This window comes from Erpetoichthys calabaricus, chromosome 5 (genome assembly GCF_900747795.2).
Source record: "Erpetoichthys calabaricus chromosome 5, fErpCal1.3, whole genome shotgun sequence".
Taxonomy (NCBI): Eukaryota; Metazoa; Chordata; class Cladistia; order Polypteriformes; family Polypteridae; genus Erpetoichthys; species Erpetoichthys calabaricus.
Window position 1 is genome coordinate 226,857,308 of NC_041398.2, and position 16,868 is coordinate 226,874,175.

Below are 16,868 nucleotides of genomic sequence, written 5' to 3' on the forward strand. Positions count from 1 at the left end.
TTATACTTCTTTGTTCAGATACTAACCAAAAAAAATATAGTTTAAAGCTGCATAGTTTGTCATTTAAAAGCCAGTTTCTTTTAGTTTATGCAAAAAAAATATGTATTGCATATATATATATATAGTATATACATACAGTACACCTAGAGAACCTGCGAATTGTGAAAAACTGCAAATTTTGGATGTGGTTAAAAAAAATGCCTATTTTCATAGTTTAAACCCTAAATATGCCCCCAAAACACTTTAATTTAATTTCAAACTCAGCTTAATACATTATCTAAAAATAAAGAATGTAAAGGTAAACCCGTATACTGTACTGCTATGTCTCCCGCAGTGCTAGAATGTAAAATACAGATGTTACCGCTATATGTACTGTAATTCATGCAAGCGCGTTTTCATTGCCAGAAGCCTTAGATGGTGCAGCTCGTTTCAGCAGCAAAAAAGTATTTGGCATCTTGGGGCTTTAACCCTTAAACTGCTACATACTTGGGGGTTAATGCATCCCTGGACGCCAAATACTTTTTTGCTGCACTTTAAGTAAACATCACATTAACAAAGAAAAAGTGAAATTTTAATGGAACACTTTTTTTCATGCAAAGAGCATCACAATTACTGCAACACTGATCATTTTACACACTGCTAATGAACTGTAAAAACTATTTAAAGAACTACTGGAACAATATGTGCAAAGTGCAACTGACGCCATGGATGAAAATCACTGAGCCAACTTAACTTGAACTGTCTGCACGCAAGCACACAGAGGTAAGCGCTGACGCTGGTAGGCTAGTCTTAGTGTGGCTGCAGTAATGCAGGCTCTCACGCTTGGGTCACAGAAACACAGGAGATTGTAGAGACAAGAACTTTATTTAAACACTTCAAACAAACATCTCTTTCAGAAGAAAAATGAGCTCAGTATGCAGTTAGTTATTGATTAAACAATAGATAAACATCATAGGGGAGCACAATCCCCAACAGGAGCAGAGACTGTCTGGGGGAGGAGAGAGAAACAAAGCAATCAGCCAAAAAGTACAGGTGCTGTTCAGGCTTTTAAGTAAACGGAAAACACAAGAACACTCAGCTGGAGATGTATCAAAGTCAATCAGCATCAAGGAGAAATGAATAACGCTGTAGTGGTCTGGTGCCGCTAAGATTCACACTGTCAACGGTGATTTATTTATTTTTATGGTGGAGATTCCAGGGACGCAACCAGCCTTGACCCGACCAGCGCGCACTCACAAACAGAGACAAAAACAAAGCAAACCGGTAATCAAACAGCAAATAAAGAATGTAATGAAAACAAATGAAATAAGAAAACAACGATACCACCCCTGTTCCCCGTACGGCGATTACACATTAAATACAACAAAGCACAAACAAAACACATACAGTAAATCATGAAAAAGTTCATGAAAAACGGCAACGGTTGAAATGTAATGAAGAAAATAGATAGTCCAGAGATCCGCACGTTCAATGGGAATGTAAAGATAGTCCTACCGGTAGTTCCTGAAATGGTGAAGATGGGTGGACGGGTTCAGGAGCGCTCCTTTCTTTGTAGGATGGCCATGAATCCACTTACAATCCCCATGTACACAGGCAGACAGCAGACAATCCAGACACACGAAACGATCCAGGACAAAATGAATAAGTACAGGTAACCCAACAGAAGGCAGACAGACAGGAACTTGTAACACAAATTACAAAAACTTTTTTTTTTCTTTTGGTCACCGGCCCCCTTTTTAAAAGCAGCGCTGACACCCTTTGACCTCAACGGCCCCAGCACTCTCAGCAGAAGACCAATCAGATCCACTGCAGGGACTGCTGGGAGTTGCAGTTTCAAATTCTATTGGCTACTTTCACCATCCCAAGCCGCGATTCTCTCTACAGTACAGTACTGCCACGAAAAAGCCATAAAAATTGCGGAGGATGTTTGCGATTTCTGCTGACAATTATTAGTTAGGTTCTAAGGAAAAATCTGCGAATGACTGAGGCCGCTGAACCGCCACTTCACGGGGGTCTACTGTGTATATATATATATAATACTTTGATGCAATGTTGTCTGACTTTGCTTTGTAATGGTGGCCCATAGAAAATTTAGAATCTGGACACCATGTAGTAATAACATCTTGCATTTTTGGATGGGTTAGCAGTGCCATAAAAAGTTGACACAGTCTTATTTATATTATTTGTATTCCTTTAACACACCTCAAGTAGCCTCCTGGTGGTTTTTAAATCTTTCTATACAAGGCAAAGATCTTGTCAGTCTAATTTCCCTCCAAATTAACTTCCTAGGATGTGTGAAAGGAATGAATCATGCTTAAAAATGGCCGTCATCATATCCCTTGTAAAGGAAAGCAGGATAGGACTGACGTGCTGACTGGCTTGGATGGTTCTTTGTCCACACGAAGGACCCATATAGTGGATGGAGGACACTAATGGATGGATGTCCTGACAGGGATGGCTTGTGTTACCTTTTCTGCATGGGACTGTGTAATGAAAAGACTGGGGGAGAATGCTTGTCAGGGCTGAATACTTCCTCAAGCTGCTAGGTGGTGGGTGACCTGGAAAATGTAGACAGTCCTGCTGTGTGATGTGGGGTTTGATGAGAATGGGCTTCCCAGTTCAGAGAGGGTTACGTCTGATCCAGAAGTGCTTTCTTGATGTAATGTCATGGCACTGGAATTACCACAGTGTAGCATAAATGGAGCCATCTCGCCTCACTATGGGAGTTGGAACAGAGAGAGAAAGGGGATAAAAGCTCACCAGGGTAGATGTGGAGAAAGGACAACAGAAAAAGGATAAGATTTTTAAAGTCAGGTTACTTTGTTGTCACATCATGTGTCTCATGAGAAGACTCTAAAGGCAGTGAAGGACGGCCAGCTTCCTTACCCACCTGAGACACCCTTAGGATGGAAAGATTGGGGGAGACAGTTTACACAGGGCTTTATGTCCCCTGGGACATTAGATGGCAGCGAGCCCAGGCTCAGATTCCCACATGGGTAACCGCAGGGCATGCTGGATATTGTAGTCCCAGGGTACAGCCCTGTTGCATCCTGTGGGGTCTCCAGGGGAGAGTTGCAGGATTGGGGAGTACGTACGTCATGAGGTTTCCGCCTCACCCGGAAGTGCTGACAAACCATATGTGTGAAAGATTGGGAGCACTTCCGGGGTGGCTAAAACAAAAGGGACTGACTACCTTGCATCAGGGAGACAGAGTTGGGAGAAAGGAGGACAAAGCTTGCAAAGGAGTGGAGAGGAGGCAGTGAGAGACAGACAGAGACACAAAGCATGTGCTGTATTGGGCTTAGTGTATTTGTGGTGGTGGGAAACCCTTGAAAAAGAAGACTTTTCCCACAATCAAAGACTGTTTGCCTTTTAACCTGTGTCTGTGCCTGTTTGTACTGGGTGTTTGAGGAGTTGGAGTGCCCCCTACTGCCCATAAGACATTATAAAATGTTTTACTAGAATAATTACGACTTGACTATTTGTAATTGTGTTAAGACAGAGCTCTGCAGCCTATGTATTACCTGGATTATTCTTTTCACTCTATAAAGTGCCGTCTAACTGTACTACAACATCAGCATGGATGGACAGATATAAAATGAACTGCAGTATATTGGTGACCTTTGTTATCACCAGGGGGTGATTGTATTATTAGCACTTAAAAGCTGCAGTAAGCCATCTTAATGATAATAATAGTAATAATATTTTTTTATATAGTGCATTTCCCATGCTTGGATGGAATTAGGATTTAATGAACAGAATACAAGTGTGAAATGAAAACTGAAGATGTCCCATACTTAGTATCGGTCTGAGTGTTTTCAAACTGTGTGATCATGTTTTAGGCTCTTAGTAGTATAGATTATTCATAACCTTGATTTTTTTTTCCAATTTATTTTCATATAGGTGTACAACTGTTTGGCTTTGGATCCACAACTCAGCCATCTCCAAGAGCAGCAGAGAGAAAACCCAGTGACAAATGAGCAATCACTGGAAAATAATAGTATGTAATCTTTAATTCAAATTGTTGTTTTGATTTAATATATAATAATATATAGTACGAACTTGCTATTTAAAATGATTGCTATCTGGTTGTGAATATTTGTCCATTTATTTGTGTTTGTAAGTCACATCTTCTGAAGGTACGTAAAAAATGGTGTTTAACTCCGTGAAGAAAAGTCCAAAACCAGATTGTTGTACATTCACTTAGATTGATAGATAGATAGCATTTTATTTGTCCCAATTGGGAATTTAACTTTTTATAGAAGCTCAAGAAATGGATACATATTGTAACAAACAACAACAAGCTTCCTCAGATACACACAAGAATTACAAAAACACGTTTCTGACTTGACTAAAGATAAGAGCTGTCAGAGTGAGGCTGTATATAGCCATATTGAAGAAGCTCTTTCTTGGCGTGCTTTTCTTGGATAGTTTGTTGACTAAAACCACTCAAAGCTAGTGTGTCCTAGAGAGGATGTGCAGAATTGTTCTTACTGGCCATCAGTTTTGTCACATATTCATAGATTCATCTGTTCAGCCTGAACTTAAATTTTTCTGCCTCTACCAAAGCTCAATGGAACAAGACCACTCTAAGGAAGAGACACCCTTAAGTCAGAAGCCCAGTTAGTCACATGAATTCTCCTGGCTAAGATGGTTCTATCTGTACGTCATGGAAGGTGCAGTGCCAATTTTGTTTCCTGAAGCCCCAGTAGGGACTGACTGTGAGAAAAGTGCCGCTGGAGCAAAGAGAAAGTGTTGCTTATTCGTCCATATTGTAAACTGCTTATCCAGTTCAGGGTTATGAGTACCTGGTGCTTCTTCTAGTAGTACTGGGCACAGGGCAGGAACCAATCCAAGATGGGGTGCCAATTCACTGTAGAACACACACACACACACACACACAAACTCGCTTATAAAATTTGCCAGTTAATGTAACACACACACACACACACACACATTTCTGGGTGGTGGGAGGAGAACTGAATTACCCAGAAGAAGACCCACGCAGATAATATGAAGCTTGTATACAGTCAATGTCAGGGCTCAGATTCTGTCCCAGGACTGCGGAGCTGTGGTCTAGCAGCACTTATCGTGATGCCATCATGCTACCTGAAATTAAACCCTGAATATTAAAAAAGTAGCATTTTCACTCTGAAGCCTATGGAACTCTCCTAATTTGTTTAGGGCATTTCAACCACTTTCAGAAAGTGGCACTTTTTTCACTCTGGTGATGTTGGATTTTTTTGTTGATTTTTTGTTTATAGTACGCTTTTCAAGGAGTATCCTGCCTGACACACTAATACAGATATTTAGCTTAGGGTTCCTGCCTTGCACCTGAGTCTGCTAAGATAGACTTGAACCCTTGCAGCTCTAAGATGGAGTAAGGAGGTTGGATGGCTCCTAATTCATGCATTTGTCAGATAGTATTACGATTAAAGTATGGCATAGCAGTAAATGAGAAGCATTTCACAGATTGTGTAAACCTTGCCGTAACCTTTATAAAATTGTGTGGAAGGAGCTGTTAAGTTTGATGTACTCCTGTCCTCTCCTACATTGGACGCCCAGTATAAAGTGTACATGTCACAGAGCTGCAATCATCAATAGTGGTCACTTCATTCATCAACTGAAATGGAAACCCCCAAAGTAATTAGAGAACGAAGCTTCTTTCTGGACTGCAGTTCATTTCATTATATTCAATTTCTGTTGAGGAATTGTCAATTAAAGATTAAAGGCTGCCACTGGAACACCACTGGAAAGGGACAGAGGGTCCAGAAAGTGATATAATCAGAGGTAACGAACAACGTCTATGTCTATGCAACTCTTTTCTTTGTTCTGGCAGTTTCATCATTAATCATTTGTGCAAACCCATCTACTGGGTCCTTTTTCTAAACCTGCTTAGTGCAGCTTTAGGGTCACAGGCCACTAGAGGCAGTAACTAGGGGTCCCAAATTTGTGCTTCTGCCTTGTAATTTACTAATCATTTAACTAATAGAAAATAAATTCAAACTGTTGAAAATTAATCTGAATGGCTATGATCAGAGTTATTCTATTCATTCTTTGAACAGGCCTTTTCTGTTACTGGGTGGCAGAAAATTGAAGTCAAGTAGCAGGTCACACCCCACATTTTAACACACACAGATGCACTAGTTACATAGTGCCTATAAAGGGAAGGATGATCACCTGGATTGGGGCAACTATAGGGGGATAACACTGCTCTCGGTGTCAGGTAAGGTCCATGCTAGAGTCATCCTCAAGAGGATCCATGATCACTTGCTCACCTACCAGCAACAGGAGCAGTCTGGTTTTATGCCTAACAATCTACCATCAACCACATCCTGGTACTGAGGGTTCTCATTCAGTACAAACACGAATATCGGCAGAGTTTCTTTGCAGCCTTTGTCAGTTTCTATAAAGCATCTGACTCAATTGATCGAGTTGTCCTGAGGGACTTCCTGTGACTTTGTGGGATCCCCCGAAAGTTGCTGGATATCATGGCCAGCTTGTACACTGGCACTGTGAATGCTGTGATCTTCGCAGAGTCAATGGAGGCTCTGATTGGGGCTCTCGAGAGACTGAGAAAGGAGTCTGAGTGTCTGGGCTTGCGAGTGTCCTGGGTAAAAACCAAGATCCAGGCCTTTAATGCCCTCTTGGGCACAGCCATCAGCAGTGTGTCTGTCTGCGGAGAGAGTGTCGACCCCATCGAGAGGTTTACTTACCTCAGAAGTGACATTCATGTCTCTGGTGACTGTTCCTGTGAAGTCAGTAAATGGATTAGGAGAGCATGGGAGGTCATGAGGTCGCTGGAAAGGGGTGTGTGGCGCTCCTGATATCTTTGCAAAAGGACGAAGTCTTTAGAGTCCTGGTGCTTTCTGTTTTGCTATATGGTTGCGAGACATGGATTCTATGCAGTGACCTGAGACGAAGACTGGACTCCTTTGCTCTCTTCGGAGAATCATTGGGTACTGTTGGTTTGACTTTTCGTGTTGAATGAGTGGTTGCTCACAGAGTCCCAAATGAGGCATATTACCTGCACTGTGAGGAAGTATCAGTTACTGCACTATGACCACGTGGCGTGATTCCCTGAGGGTGATCCGGCTCAGATGGTCCTCATTGTTGAGGAATTGAGTGGTTAGACCAGGCCAAAGGGACACCCATGTAACACCTGGCTGTGGCAGATGGAGGAGAGTTTCCAGGGCGTGGGACTGGAGCTTGTGTTTGCCTGGGGGGGTTTCCAACCATAATCCCAAGCTATTTCATTGTATGGTGGGTCCGGCAACATGCTGTACCAGTCCATGCTCACCAACCTGACCTGACCTATAAAAAGTATTCTACATTTTATTGAATCACCGTGCCTTTTTTGACACCGAAACAGAAAAAAGGTCTCTTAAATGTCTAAGTGAAAACAGAGCTCTGCAAAGTGATGCAAGTTAATTACAAATATAAAACAATATGCAAAAAATTTGTTGCATAGGTGTTCATCCCCTTCACATCAATATTTCGTAGATGTGCCTTTGGCAGCCACGACAGCCTTGAGTTTGTGTCCATATGTCTTCATCTCTGCCAGCTTTGTCCTTCTGGACGTTGTAATTTTTCCCTGTTCTTCATTATTAAACTGCTGAAGGTCTGTCAGGTTGCATGGGGATTGTAAGTGAACAGCCTTTTTCAAGTTCAACAACAAATTCTTTGACCGCACCAGACTTCACTCAAACATTTCCGTATATTTTATGTCATTCGCTTTCCCTTCCGCCCTTACAAGCCTTTCAGGGTCTGCTACAGAGTAGCATCTCCCCTGCATAATGCTGCCACCACCCTGCTTCATGGACGGGATGGTGTGTTTTTGATCGGATGGTGTGCAGCGTCCAAACATTGCACTTAATCTGATGGCTTAAAGGCTCAATTTTGGTCTCATCAGACCATAGAACCTTCTTCCAGCCAACTTCACAATTGTCCACATGCCTTCTAGCAAACTCCAGTTGAGATGCCATGTGTTTGTTTTTGTTTTTTAACATTGGCTTTCTCTTTGCCACTCTCCTCTTTGTTGTATGCACAGTAACTCCAATCTCAGCACTGTAGCTTATAATGCCTTCAGAGTTCTCACAAGTCTCTTGGTGGTCTTCCTCACTGGTCGTCTTCTTGCAAGATCACTCAGTTTATTCTTTTTTCCTGCTCTAGCATATTTACAGCTGTGCCATACTCTCCCCGTTTCTTAATGACTGGTTTAACTGGACCCCAAGGAGTATTCAGAGATTTAGATATTTTCTTTCTTTTTTTTATCTCCATCCCCAGACTTGTGTTTTTCAATCACCTTTTCTTAGAGTTGCTTGGAGTGTTCTTTTGTCTTTATTGTGTAAGTTAGGCCACCATTAATGACTTGCAACAGGTTTGACTTTCCAGATGAGATGCATTTAATCAATTGAAACCTGCTGATTACAGACAAATGATCTCCATTAACCTAATTGCATGAAAGCAGAAAAACACTAGGAAATCCTGGAGGAAGACCCCCTTGGCCATCAGGCTAAACGCAGTATTTAGTGTAGACCAAATGCTGAACATTATCATAAGCACATCATCCTCATCTCTGATGCCGAATCAGACTCTGGGGATTCTTTTCTGCAGCAGGACTGGGTTGGCTTGTGAGGGTTGAATGCAGCAAAATACGGGGGAGTCCTGGAGGAAAACCTGAAGCAAGAAACCTGTGCTCTCGGTGAAGAGAAAGAGAACAAGCCCAAGAATAAAGTCTGGTTAAAGAGTGGCTGAGACAGAATCTGATTCTCAGTCCAATTGAGAGTGAGTGGCTGGACTTGAAGAAGGCTGTAAACTTTCTCCAACCATGCAACCTGACGGAGTTTGGGCAATTTTGCAAAGAAAAAAAGGGGAAAATAGCAGTACTGTACGTACACGTGCAAAGCTGGTAGAGAATGACACGTGAGCTTCCAGACTCAAGGCTGGAATTGTTGACCAAGTGCAAGTACTAAATACCGACTTGAAGGGAATGAATATTTATGAGATCAAATATTTTGTTTTACGTTTGTAATTTCAACCACTTTGAGATCTTTTTTCAATTTGACTTTAAAATGCCTTTATCTGTTGATCAGTGTCAAAAAAGCCAGACTGGATCCACTGTGATTCAATGTCATGTAACAATAAAAGGTGATGAATACTTTGTAGGTATACACTGACTGGCCACTTTATTAGGTACACCTTGCTAATGGATGGACCCCCTTTTTCCCTCAGAACTGCTGTAATTTTTCAAGGCACAGATTCAACAAGGTGCTAGAAACATTCCTCAGGGATTTTGGTCCATTTTGACATGATAACATCACGCAGTTGCTGCACATTTGTCAGCTGCACATCCATGATGCAAATCTTCCTTTCCACCACATCTCTCTGTTGGATTGAGATCTGGTGACTATGAAGGTCATCTGAGTACAGTGAACTCATTGTCCTGTTCAAGAATCTAACTTGAGATGATTTAAACTTTATGACATGGCGCGTTATCCTGCTGGAAATAGCCATCAGAAGATGGGTACACAGCAGTCATAAATGGATGGACATGGTCAGCAACAATACACAGGTAGGCTATGGCATTTAAACAGTGCTCAATTGGTACCAATGGGCCCAACGTGTGCCAAGAAAATATCCCCCACACCATTACACCCCCAGCCTGAACTGTTGATACAAGGCAGGATGGATCCATGCTTTCATGTTGTTGATGCCAAATTCTGACCCTACCATCTGAATGTCACAAGCAGAAATTGAGACTTATCAGACTAGGCAACATTTTTCTAATCTTCTGTTGTCCAATTTTGGTGAGTTTGTGTGAATTGTAGCCTCAGTTGCCTGTTCTTAGCTGACAGGAGTGGCACCCAGTGTGGTCTCCTGTTGCTGTAGCCCATCTGCTTCAAGGTTTGATGTGTTGTGTGTTCAGAGATGCTCTTTTGCACACCTCTGTTGTAACAAGTGATTACTTGAGTTACTGTTGTCTTTCTATCGACTCAAACCAGTCTGGCCATTCTTCTCTGACATCAACAAGGCATTTTTGCCCAGAGAACTGCTGCTCACTGGGTATTTTTCACTTTTCAGTCCATTTTCTGTAATCCCTAGAGATGGTTGTGCGTGAAAATCCCAGTAGGTCAGCAGTTTCTGAATCAGTCAGACCAGCCCGTCTGACACCAACAACCATACCATGTTCAAAGTCACTTAAATCACCTTTCTTCTTCTCAGTTTCAGCTTCAGCTAAAATCTTGACAATGTCTATATGCTTAAATGCATTGAGTTGCTGCCATGTGACTTGCTGATTAGGTATTTGCGTTAACAAGCAGTTGAACAGGTGTACCTAATAAAGTGGCCAGTAGGAGAGCAAGGTCATTAAAGTTGCTAGAATGCATGTCATCTCCACACAAGGAGTGACCAGACAGGGGACAGAGTCCAGATCTCCTGGACTGTGAGTCAGCCTTAAGAACTACTCTGTGCCACCACATGCTTTTTGTGTAAAATCTTCATAGTGCCATTATCTGATACCGCAACTGTCCTTATAAAGTGAACTTAATAGCATTAATGACACGGAGGAAGCTTTTTTTGGGGGCTCTTATATTTATTGATTGGCAGGATTATGGCTGCTATTTTTCCAAAGATTGAACTCTCGGTTTAGACGTGACAAGTGTGCAGATTCAGGCAGTGTGTAAATCTGAAAGCCTTATATAATGTGCTACGTCACTAAGTTCATGCATCTTCCACTTTTAAAAATGTTTTGTTTTATTCTTTGTCATTTTTATCATTGCTCTTAATGTTATGGTGATGGCATTTACTTTATGCCAGTAATGTTACATAACGCAGTAAATGCTACGATTTAAATCAAATTGATTTGATAGATAAAGTAAAACAGTTACACCAAAAACTTAACAAATCCTAGCACGTCTGTTCAGATTGAGTCAACATTTGCTGGTACAGCTGCAGTTCACAGAAATACTTTAATAGAATGCCGCAAAGTCAAGCTGGCCTCTTGACGGACGAGGATCCCATCAGCATTGATGTTTTATCTGCCTGCTTTGGATGGAGGTAGTCTGTTTTCTTGCTGATAGCATTGAACTGTACATGCAGTTTGGTCAGGGAGCAAGCGACAGCCGCCTGAGCCCTCAATTTATAATTCAATCAGGCATTTCGGTAGCGGCGAGACCAATTTGGGTAGGGATTAGAAAAGCATAATAGAGGGAGCGACTGGGAATGAGAGCTGGTTAGAGTTGAACTTATCAGCTAAAATGTTAGTGGCTTATTAGTCGTTTGTGAGCTGAGCTAGTGGGGCCAGGAGACCATGAAGGAGCTTTACACCGGGTGGCAGAAGAGCAAACCAAGGTTTTATTTGAGCACTTACCTTTTATGCATATTTTAGTTATGTGGTATAATGGATGGCAAGCAGGGATGCATGGACTCCCTTCCTGTGGCTGGCTGAGAGACCTAGGTGGCATATAAGCATGAAAAGAGGCAGGATTTTCCCAGCCTATGCAAAGATTTGGGCATAGGGTGCCCTCCAAAGAGTGGGTTCGCTGGCATCCTGGCAGGATTAGATTGAGGAACATTACCTGCCCAGAAGAACAGTGGGAGTTGAATTGCTCAAGCTACATGCTCCCCCGAACTGCTAGGTGGCAGCAACCCTGGAGTCAGGTACACCACTGGACACCCACAGGGCATTCTGGGAGTTGTAGTGCCAGAGAACAGCCCTGTTAGGGTCCCTGGGTGCCACCAGGGGGTGCTGCTAAGAATTGTACTGCTTGGTTTTTATGACTTCCGATTGATCTGGAAGTACTTCCAGTGCCAGGGCATAGCCAGATGGAAGTACTCGCAATGTCATGAAACTGGGGAGTCTCGAAAGCACACTTTCAAAAGCTGCTCAGTGGGGTGAAAACACCATCAAAAACCCGACTAGAAACCCAAAGGGCTGAGAACAAATCTTTATAAATATAAAAGGTTTTTTTTTTCCAAAAAGGCTCCACAAAACCCAAGCTAAGTAGAGCACAAGGAATTGCCTGAATATGCAAAGCGATCCACCGTGAACAAAGTCTGAATACAATATCCAAAAATCGTGGTCAGAGGTTCAAAAATTCAATAAACACAGTCTGAATAATGGAAACGAAAGACGCAGTCGAATGACAGAGCACAGGGTCGACAATCCTGGAAATGACAAAGCAAGACAAAGGAACAGTAAACACAAACACTCCTCTCCCTAGCACATTTGCAATGAACCGCCAGGAACTATGGGAGGCCCTCCCTTAAATAGAGTGGAGGGTCGTTCCTGGAGTTGATTGGCAGGTGGTCCCACCCCTTGGGGAGCCACCCACAACACACAAGGGACATAACCAAGACCACATTCATTTGAAAATGAACACAAAGAAAAATGTACATAAAAAAACAGAAGAAGATAAATATAAACAAACAAATGACATGAAATTGGATAGATAGATAGATAGATAGATAGATAGATAGATAGATAGATAGATAGATAGATAGATAGATAGATAGATACTTTATTAATCCCAAGGGGAAATTCACATACTTCAGCAGCAGCATACTGATAAAAAACAATATTAAATTAAAGAGTGATAAAAATGCAGGTAAAACAGACAATAACTTTGTATAATGTTAATGTTTACCCCCAATCACCATCGACCCCACGCCCCACCCCCCCAACGGGTGGAATTGAAGAGTTGCATAGTGTGAGGGAGGAACAATCTCCTCAGTCTGTCACTGAAGCAGGACATTGACAGCAGTCTCTCGCTGAAGCTGCTCCTCTGTCTGGAGATGACACTGTTTAGTGGATGCAGTGGATTATCCATTATTGACAGGAGCCTGCTCAGCACCCGTCGCTCTGCCACAGATGTCAAGCTGTCCAGCTCCATGCCTACAATAGAGCCTGCCTTCCTCACCAGTTTGTCCAGGCATGAGGCGTCCTTCTTCTTTATGCTGCCTCCCCAGCACACAGCCGTGTAGAAGAGGGCGCTCGCCACAACCGTCTGATAGAACATCTGCACCAACTCTTCTCCCTGCATCCTCACCATTCCACTGACCTCCCTCTCATTTAGAACACATGTATTCTGTCATGTTTCTACTGACCTTCATTCCTCACCTCTCTAGAGCATATCTCCACCTCTCCAGGGTCTCCTCAACCCGCTCCCTACTATCGCTACAGATCACAATGCCATCAGCAAACATCATAGTCCACGGGGACTTCTGTCTAATCTCGTCTGTCAATCTGTCCATCACCACTGCAAATAAGAAAGGGCTCAGAGCCGATCCCTGATGTAATCCCACCTCCACCTTGAATGGCGTTCCTATCAATTTCGGCTTTTCTTCAACACTCATTTACAATACAGTGATCCCTCGCTATATCGCGCTTCGCCTTTCGCGGCTTCACTCCATCGCGGATTTTATATGTAAGCATATTTAAAAGCTCGAAGGGCACGTATTGATTTTTGACTGAAAAACAAACTCTGTCTCTCTCTGTCTCTGTCTCTCTCTCTCTCTCTCTCTCTTCCTGCTCCTGACGGAGGGGGTGTGAGCTGCCGCCTTCAACAGCTTTGTGCCGCGGTGCTTCGCATACTTAAAAGCCAAACAGCCCTATTGATTTGTTTGCTAGAGATTGTTTTCTCTATCTATGTGACATTCTGTGCTCCTGACACGCACTCATTTGAAGAGGAAGATATGTTTGCATTCTTTTAATTGTGAGACAGAACTGTCATCTCTGTCTTGTCATGGAGCACAGTTTAAACTTTTGAAAAAGAGACAAATGTTTGTTTGCAGTGTTTGAATAACGTTCCTGTCTCTCTACAACCTCCTGTGTTTCTGCGCAAATCTGTGACCTAAGCATGACAATATAAAAATAACCATATAAACATATGGTTTCTACTTCGCGGATTTTCTTATTTCGCGGGTGGCTCTGGAACGCAACCCCCGCGATGGAGGAGGGATTACTGTACTTGTCATGTTGTTAATCACTGAGATGATTGTTACATTTTTGAATAACAGAAGGTCTTAAGAGGCAACTTAGGGTCACTTTCTATGTGCCGTTAGGATGTTCTCCCAGTGTCCGTTTGTGTTTTTTCTCCAGGTTCTCCAGTTTTCCTTTCATAGTAATTTATCTCATCTTATTTTCTGAAACCACTTTTTCTGGTAAGGATCACAATAGCAGCAGGACCACCAAGCAGGTCAGCCCAGAATTCCCTGCCTCCAGCTACATAATTTAGTTCTTCCTGGGGAGTTCCTAGGCATTCCCAAGCTAGAGATATAATCCCTCCAGTGCGTCCTGATTCTGCCACAGGGTCTTTGCCCGGAGAGACATACATGCAGCAGTTATAGGGGGAGCCACTTGGGGGGGTTGTCCTTATGATATCCCCAAAGCACCTCAACAGTGACTTAACTCTGAGGTTCTCTCAAATCACTGAGCTTCTCACTCTGTCGTGGAGTGTCAACCCAGCTCATTTCTGTCACTTGTACTTGTCCTTTCGGTCATTACCCACAACTCTTGTCCATAGGTGAGGATATGAATGTCAATCAACCGGTAAACAGAGTTTTATTGTTTGACTCAGCACCTGCTTCAACATCAGTGACACTCTGTATTGACTGCAGCTGTGACTAGGTCTTTGAACCCGGGACCATTGATAGTCATGGACTGAGATGAGCTGCGTAATGAGGACACTAAACACAGCAAGATTTGGGTCATAGTGTTAAGAGTTCTTTTATTTTCTCAGCAGTACAACATAGTGTGTTGCTCATGCAATAAAAAAATAAATAATCCATAAAAACAGGTGTTCATGTCGAGGTTAAAACCAACAATATATATTCAAATAAAGGTTAAAATCTCATGCAGCATCTGTCCATTCTTCAAAACAATCGCGGGCCTAAGTAATTCTTTCTAAAACCTGACAGCTCCTCAGCTCACTGTTATCTGTCGATCGACAGGTGTAGTCAGACTTTACATCCTGGGTCGTGTCTGTTGTTGCCATTCCTCTCCATCCCAAGAACCCCTCAAGCCCTGCTCCTGACTAGTGCTGCAATCACGCTGCATCTGTGGGGGCCTTCTACGAGCACTTGGTCGCTCCTGCTAAGCACCTCAAGCCACATGTTTATCTCAGGACCCTACTCCTGACTACCTACCTCCACTCCTCTCCATCTTTTTCCTTTTTTTTTTCTGTTTCCTGCTCTGGCACCCTTTATACTCCTAGGGATGCATGTGTGCAGATTACTAACCCTGGCGCGCTAATGAGGCAATCGACTGAACTGCATGCGTCTACACGTGAGTATGCAATTAGCCAATCAACCCATCAACCTCCAGAGCCATGCTACCTCACACAACCACACTCCTCCAAAGCCTGAGCGCTCCGTATTTATTTAAAATCATGCGTGGCCACAGACCTCCCTCATGACACCACCACATCCTGGTACAGCCACACCACTCCAGTCCACTTATCGGTCTCATGTTCCCTTTTTCCATCACACATGAACAAGATCCCGAGATACCTAAACTCATTCACGTTTCCAAGAGAGAACCATGACCTCAGACTTGGAGGTGCTGAACCTCATCACAGCTGTCTTCACTTTTGGCAGTGAATCTCATGAATGCATTCCAAAGGTCACAGTCAAATGATGCAATATAAATCATAAAGCAACGATGAAATCCCTAGCCTTCCTAACTCGACACCCTCACACCTTTAGCAGTACATTGATATCCTGTCCATGAAAACATGTCATCCCATTCTGGAAATGGAAGGGTGATTGCGACAACTACAGGAGGGTAACACTGCTCTCAGTGCTGGGTAAGGTCCTTGCTAGGGTCATCCTCAATAGGATCCGTGATCACTTGCTCACCTACCAGCGACAGGAGCAATCTGGTTTTACACCTAAAAAGTCTACCATCAACTGCATCCTGGCACTGAGGGTTCTCATCAAGCTCAAATGCGAATATCATCAGAGTTTCTTTGCAGCCTTTTTTGTAAAGCATTCAACTCCATTGATCAAGCTGCCCTGTTGGACATCCTGAGACTTCGCAGGATACCCCCAAAGTTGCCGGATATCATGACTGGCCTGTACGCTGGTACTATGAGTGCTGTGCAGAGTGAAGGCAGAACCTCTGCATTTTTTTCAGTTGATTCTAGTGTTTGTCAGGGGTGTGTTCTTGCTCCTACCCTGTTAAGTGCTTGCATGGACTGAGCATTGGGCAGGGTCATGGGTTCCATTGACTGTAGGGCATCTGTTGATGAAGAAAGATTCAGTGATCTTGACTTTGCCAACGATACTGTGATCTTCGCGGATTCAATGGAGGCTGTGATCGGGGCGCTTGAGAGACTGAGCAAGTGTCCTGGATAAAAACCAAGATCCAGGCTTTTAATGACCCCTTGGACACAGCCATCAGCAGTGTGTCTGTCTGCGGAGAGAGTGTCGACCATGTTGAAAGGTTTACTTACCTCGGCAATGACATTCAATGTCTCTGGTGACTCTACCTATGAAGTCAGTAGAGGGATTGGGAGAGCGGGGGGGGGGGGGTCATTAGGTCGCTGGAACGAGGAGTGTAGTACTCCTGATATCTCTGTGAAAGAACGAAGGTCCAAGTCTTTAAAGTCCTGGTGTTTCCTTTTTTGTTATATGGTTGTGAGACATGGACGCTATCCAGTGACCTGAGATGAAGACTGGACTCCATTGGTATTGTGTCTCTTCAGAGAATCCTTGGGTACCACTGGTTTGACTTGGTGTTAAATGAGCGGTTGCTCACGGAGTTCTCAATGAGACACGTTACCTGCATTTTAAAGCAGTGTCGGTTACGGCACTACAGCCATGTGGCACAATTCACCAAGGGTGATCTGGCTTGCAAGATCCTCATC

General features: G+C 43.1%; 1 protein-coding gene across 3 annotated transcripts in view; it reads left to right on the top strand.

Moving 5' to 3' along the window:
* The window catches only part of csgalnact1a (chondroitin sulfate N-acetylgalactosaminyltransferase 1a), a 448,394-nt gene that overhangs the window by 132,983 nt on the left and 298,543 nt on the right, over positions 1-16,868 (top strand). For all 3 annotated transcript variants that reach the window (XM_028802606.2, XM_028802607.2, XM_051928033.1), the window contains exon 3: positions 3,904-4,000. The gene's annotated coding sequence lies outside the window, so the exon portion shown is untranslated. The remainder of the gene's footprint in view (positions 1-3,903; positions 4,001-16,868) is intronic.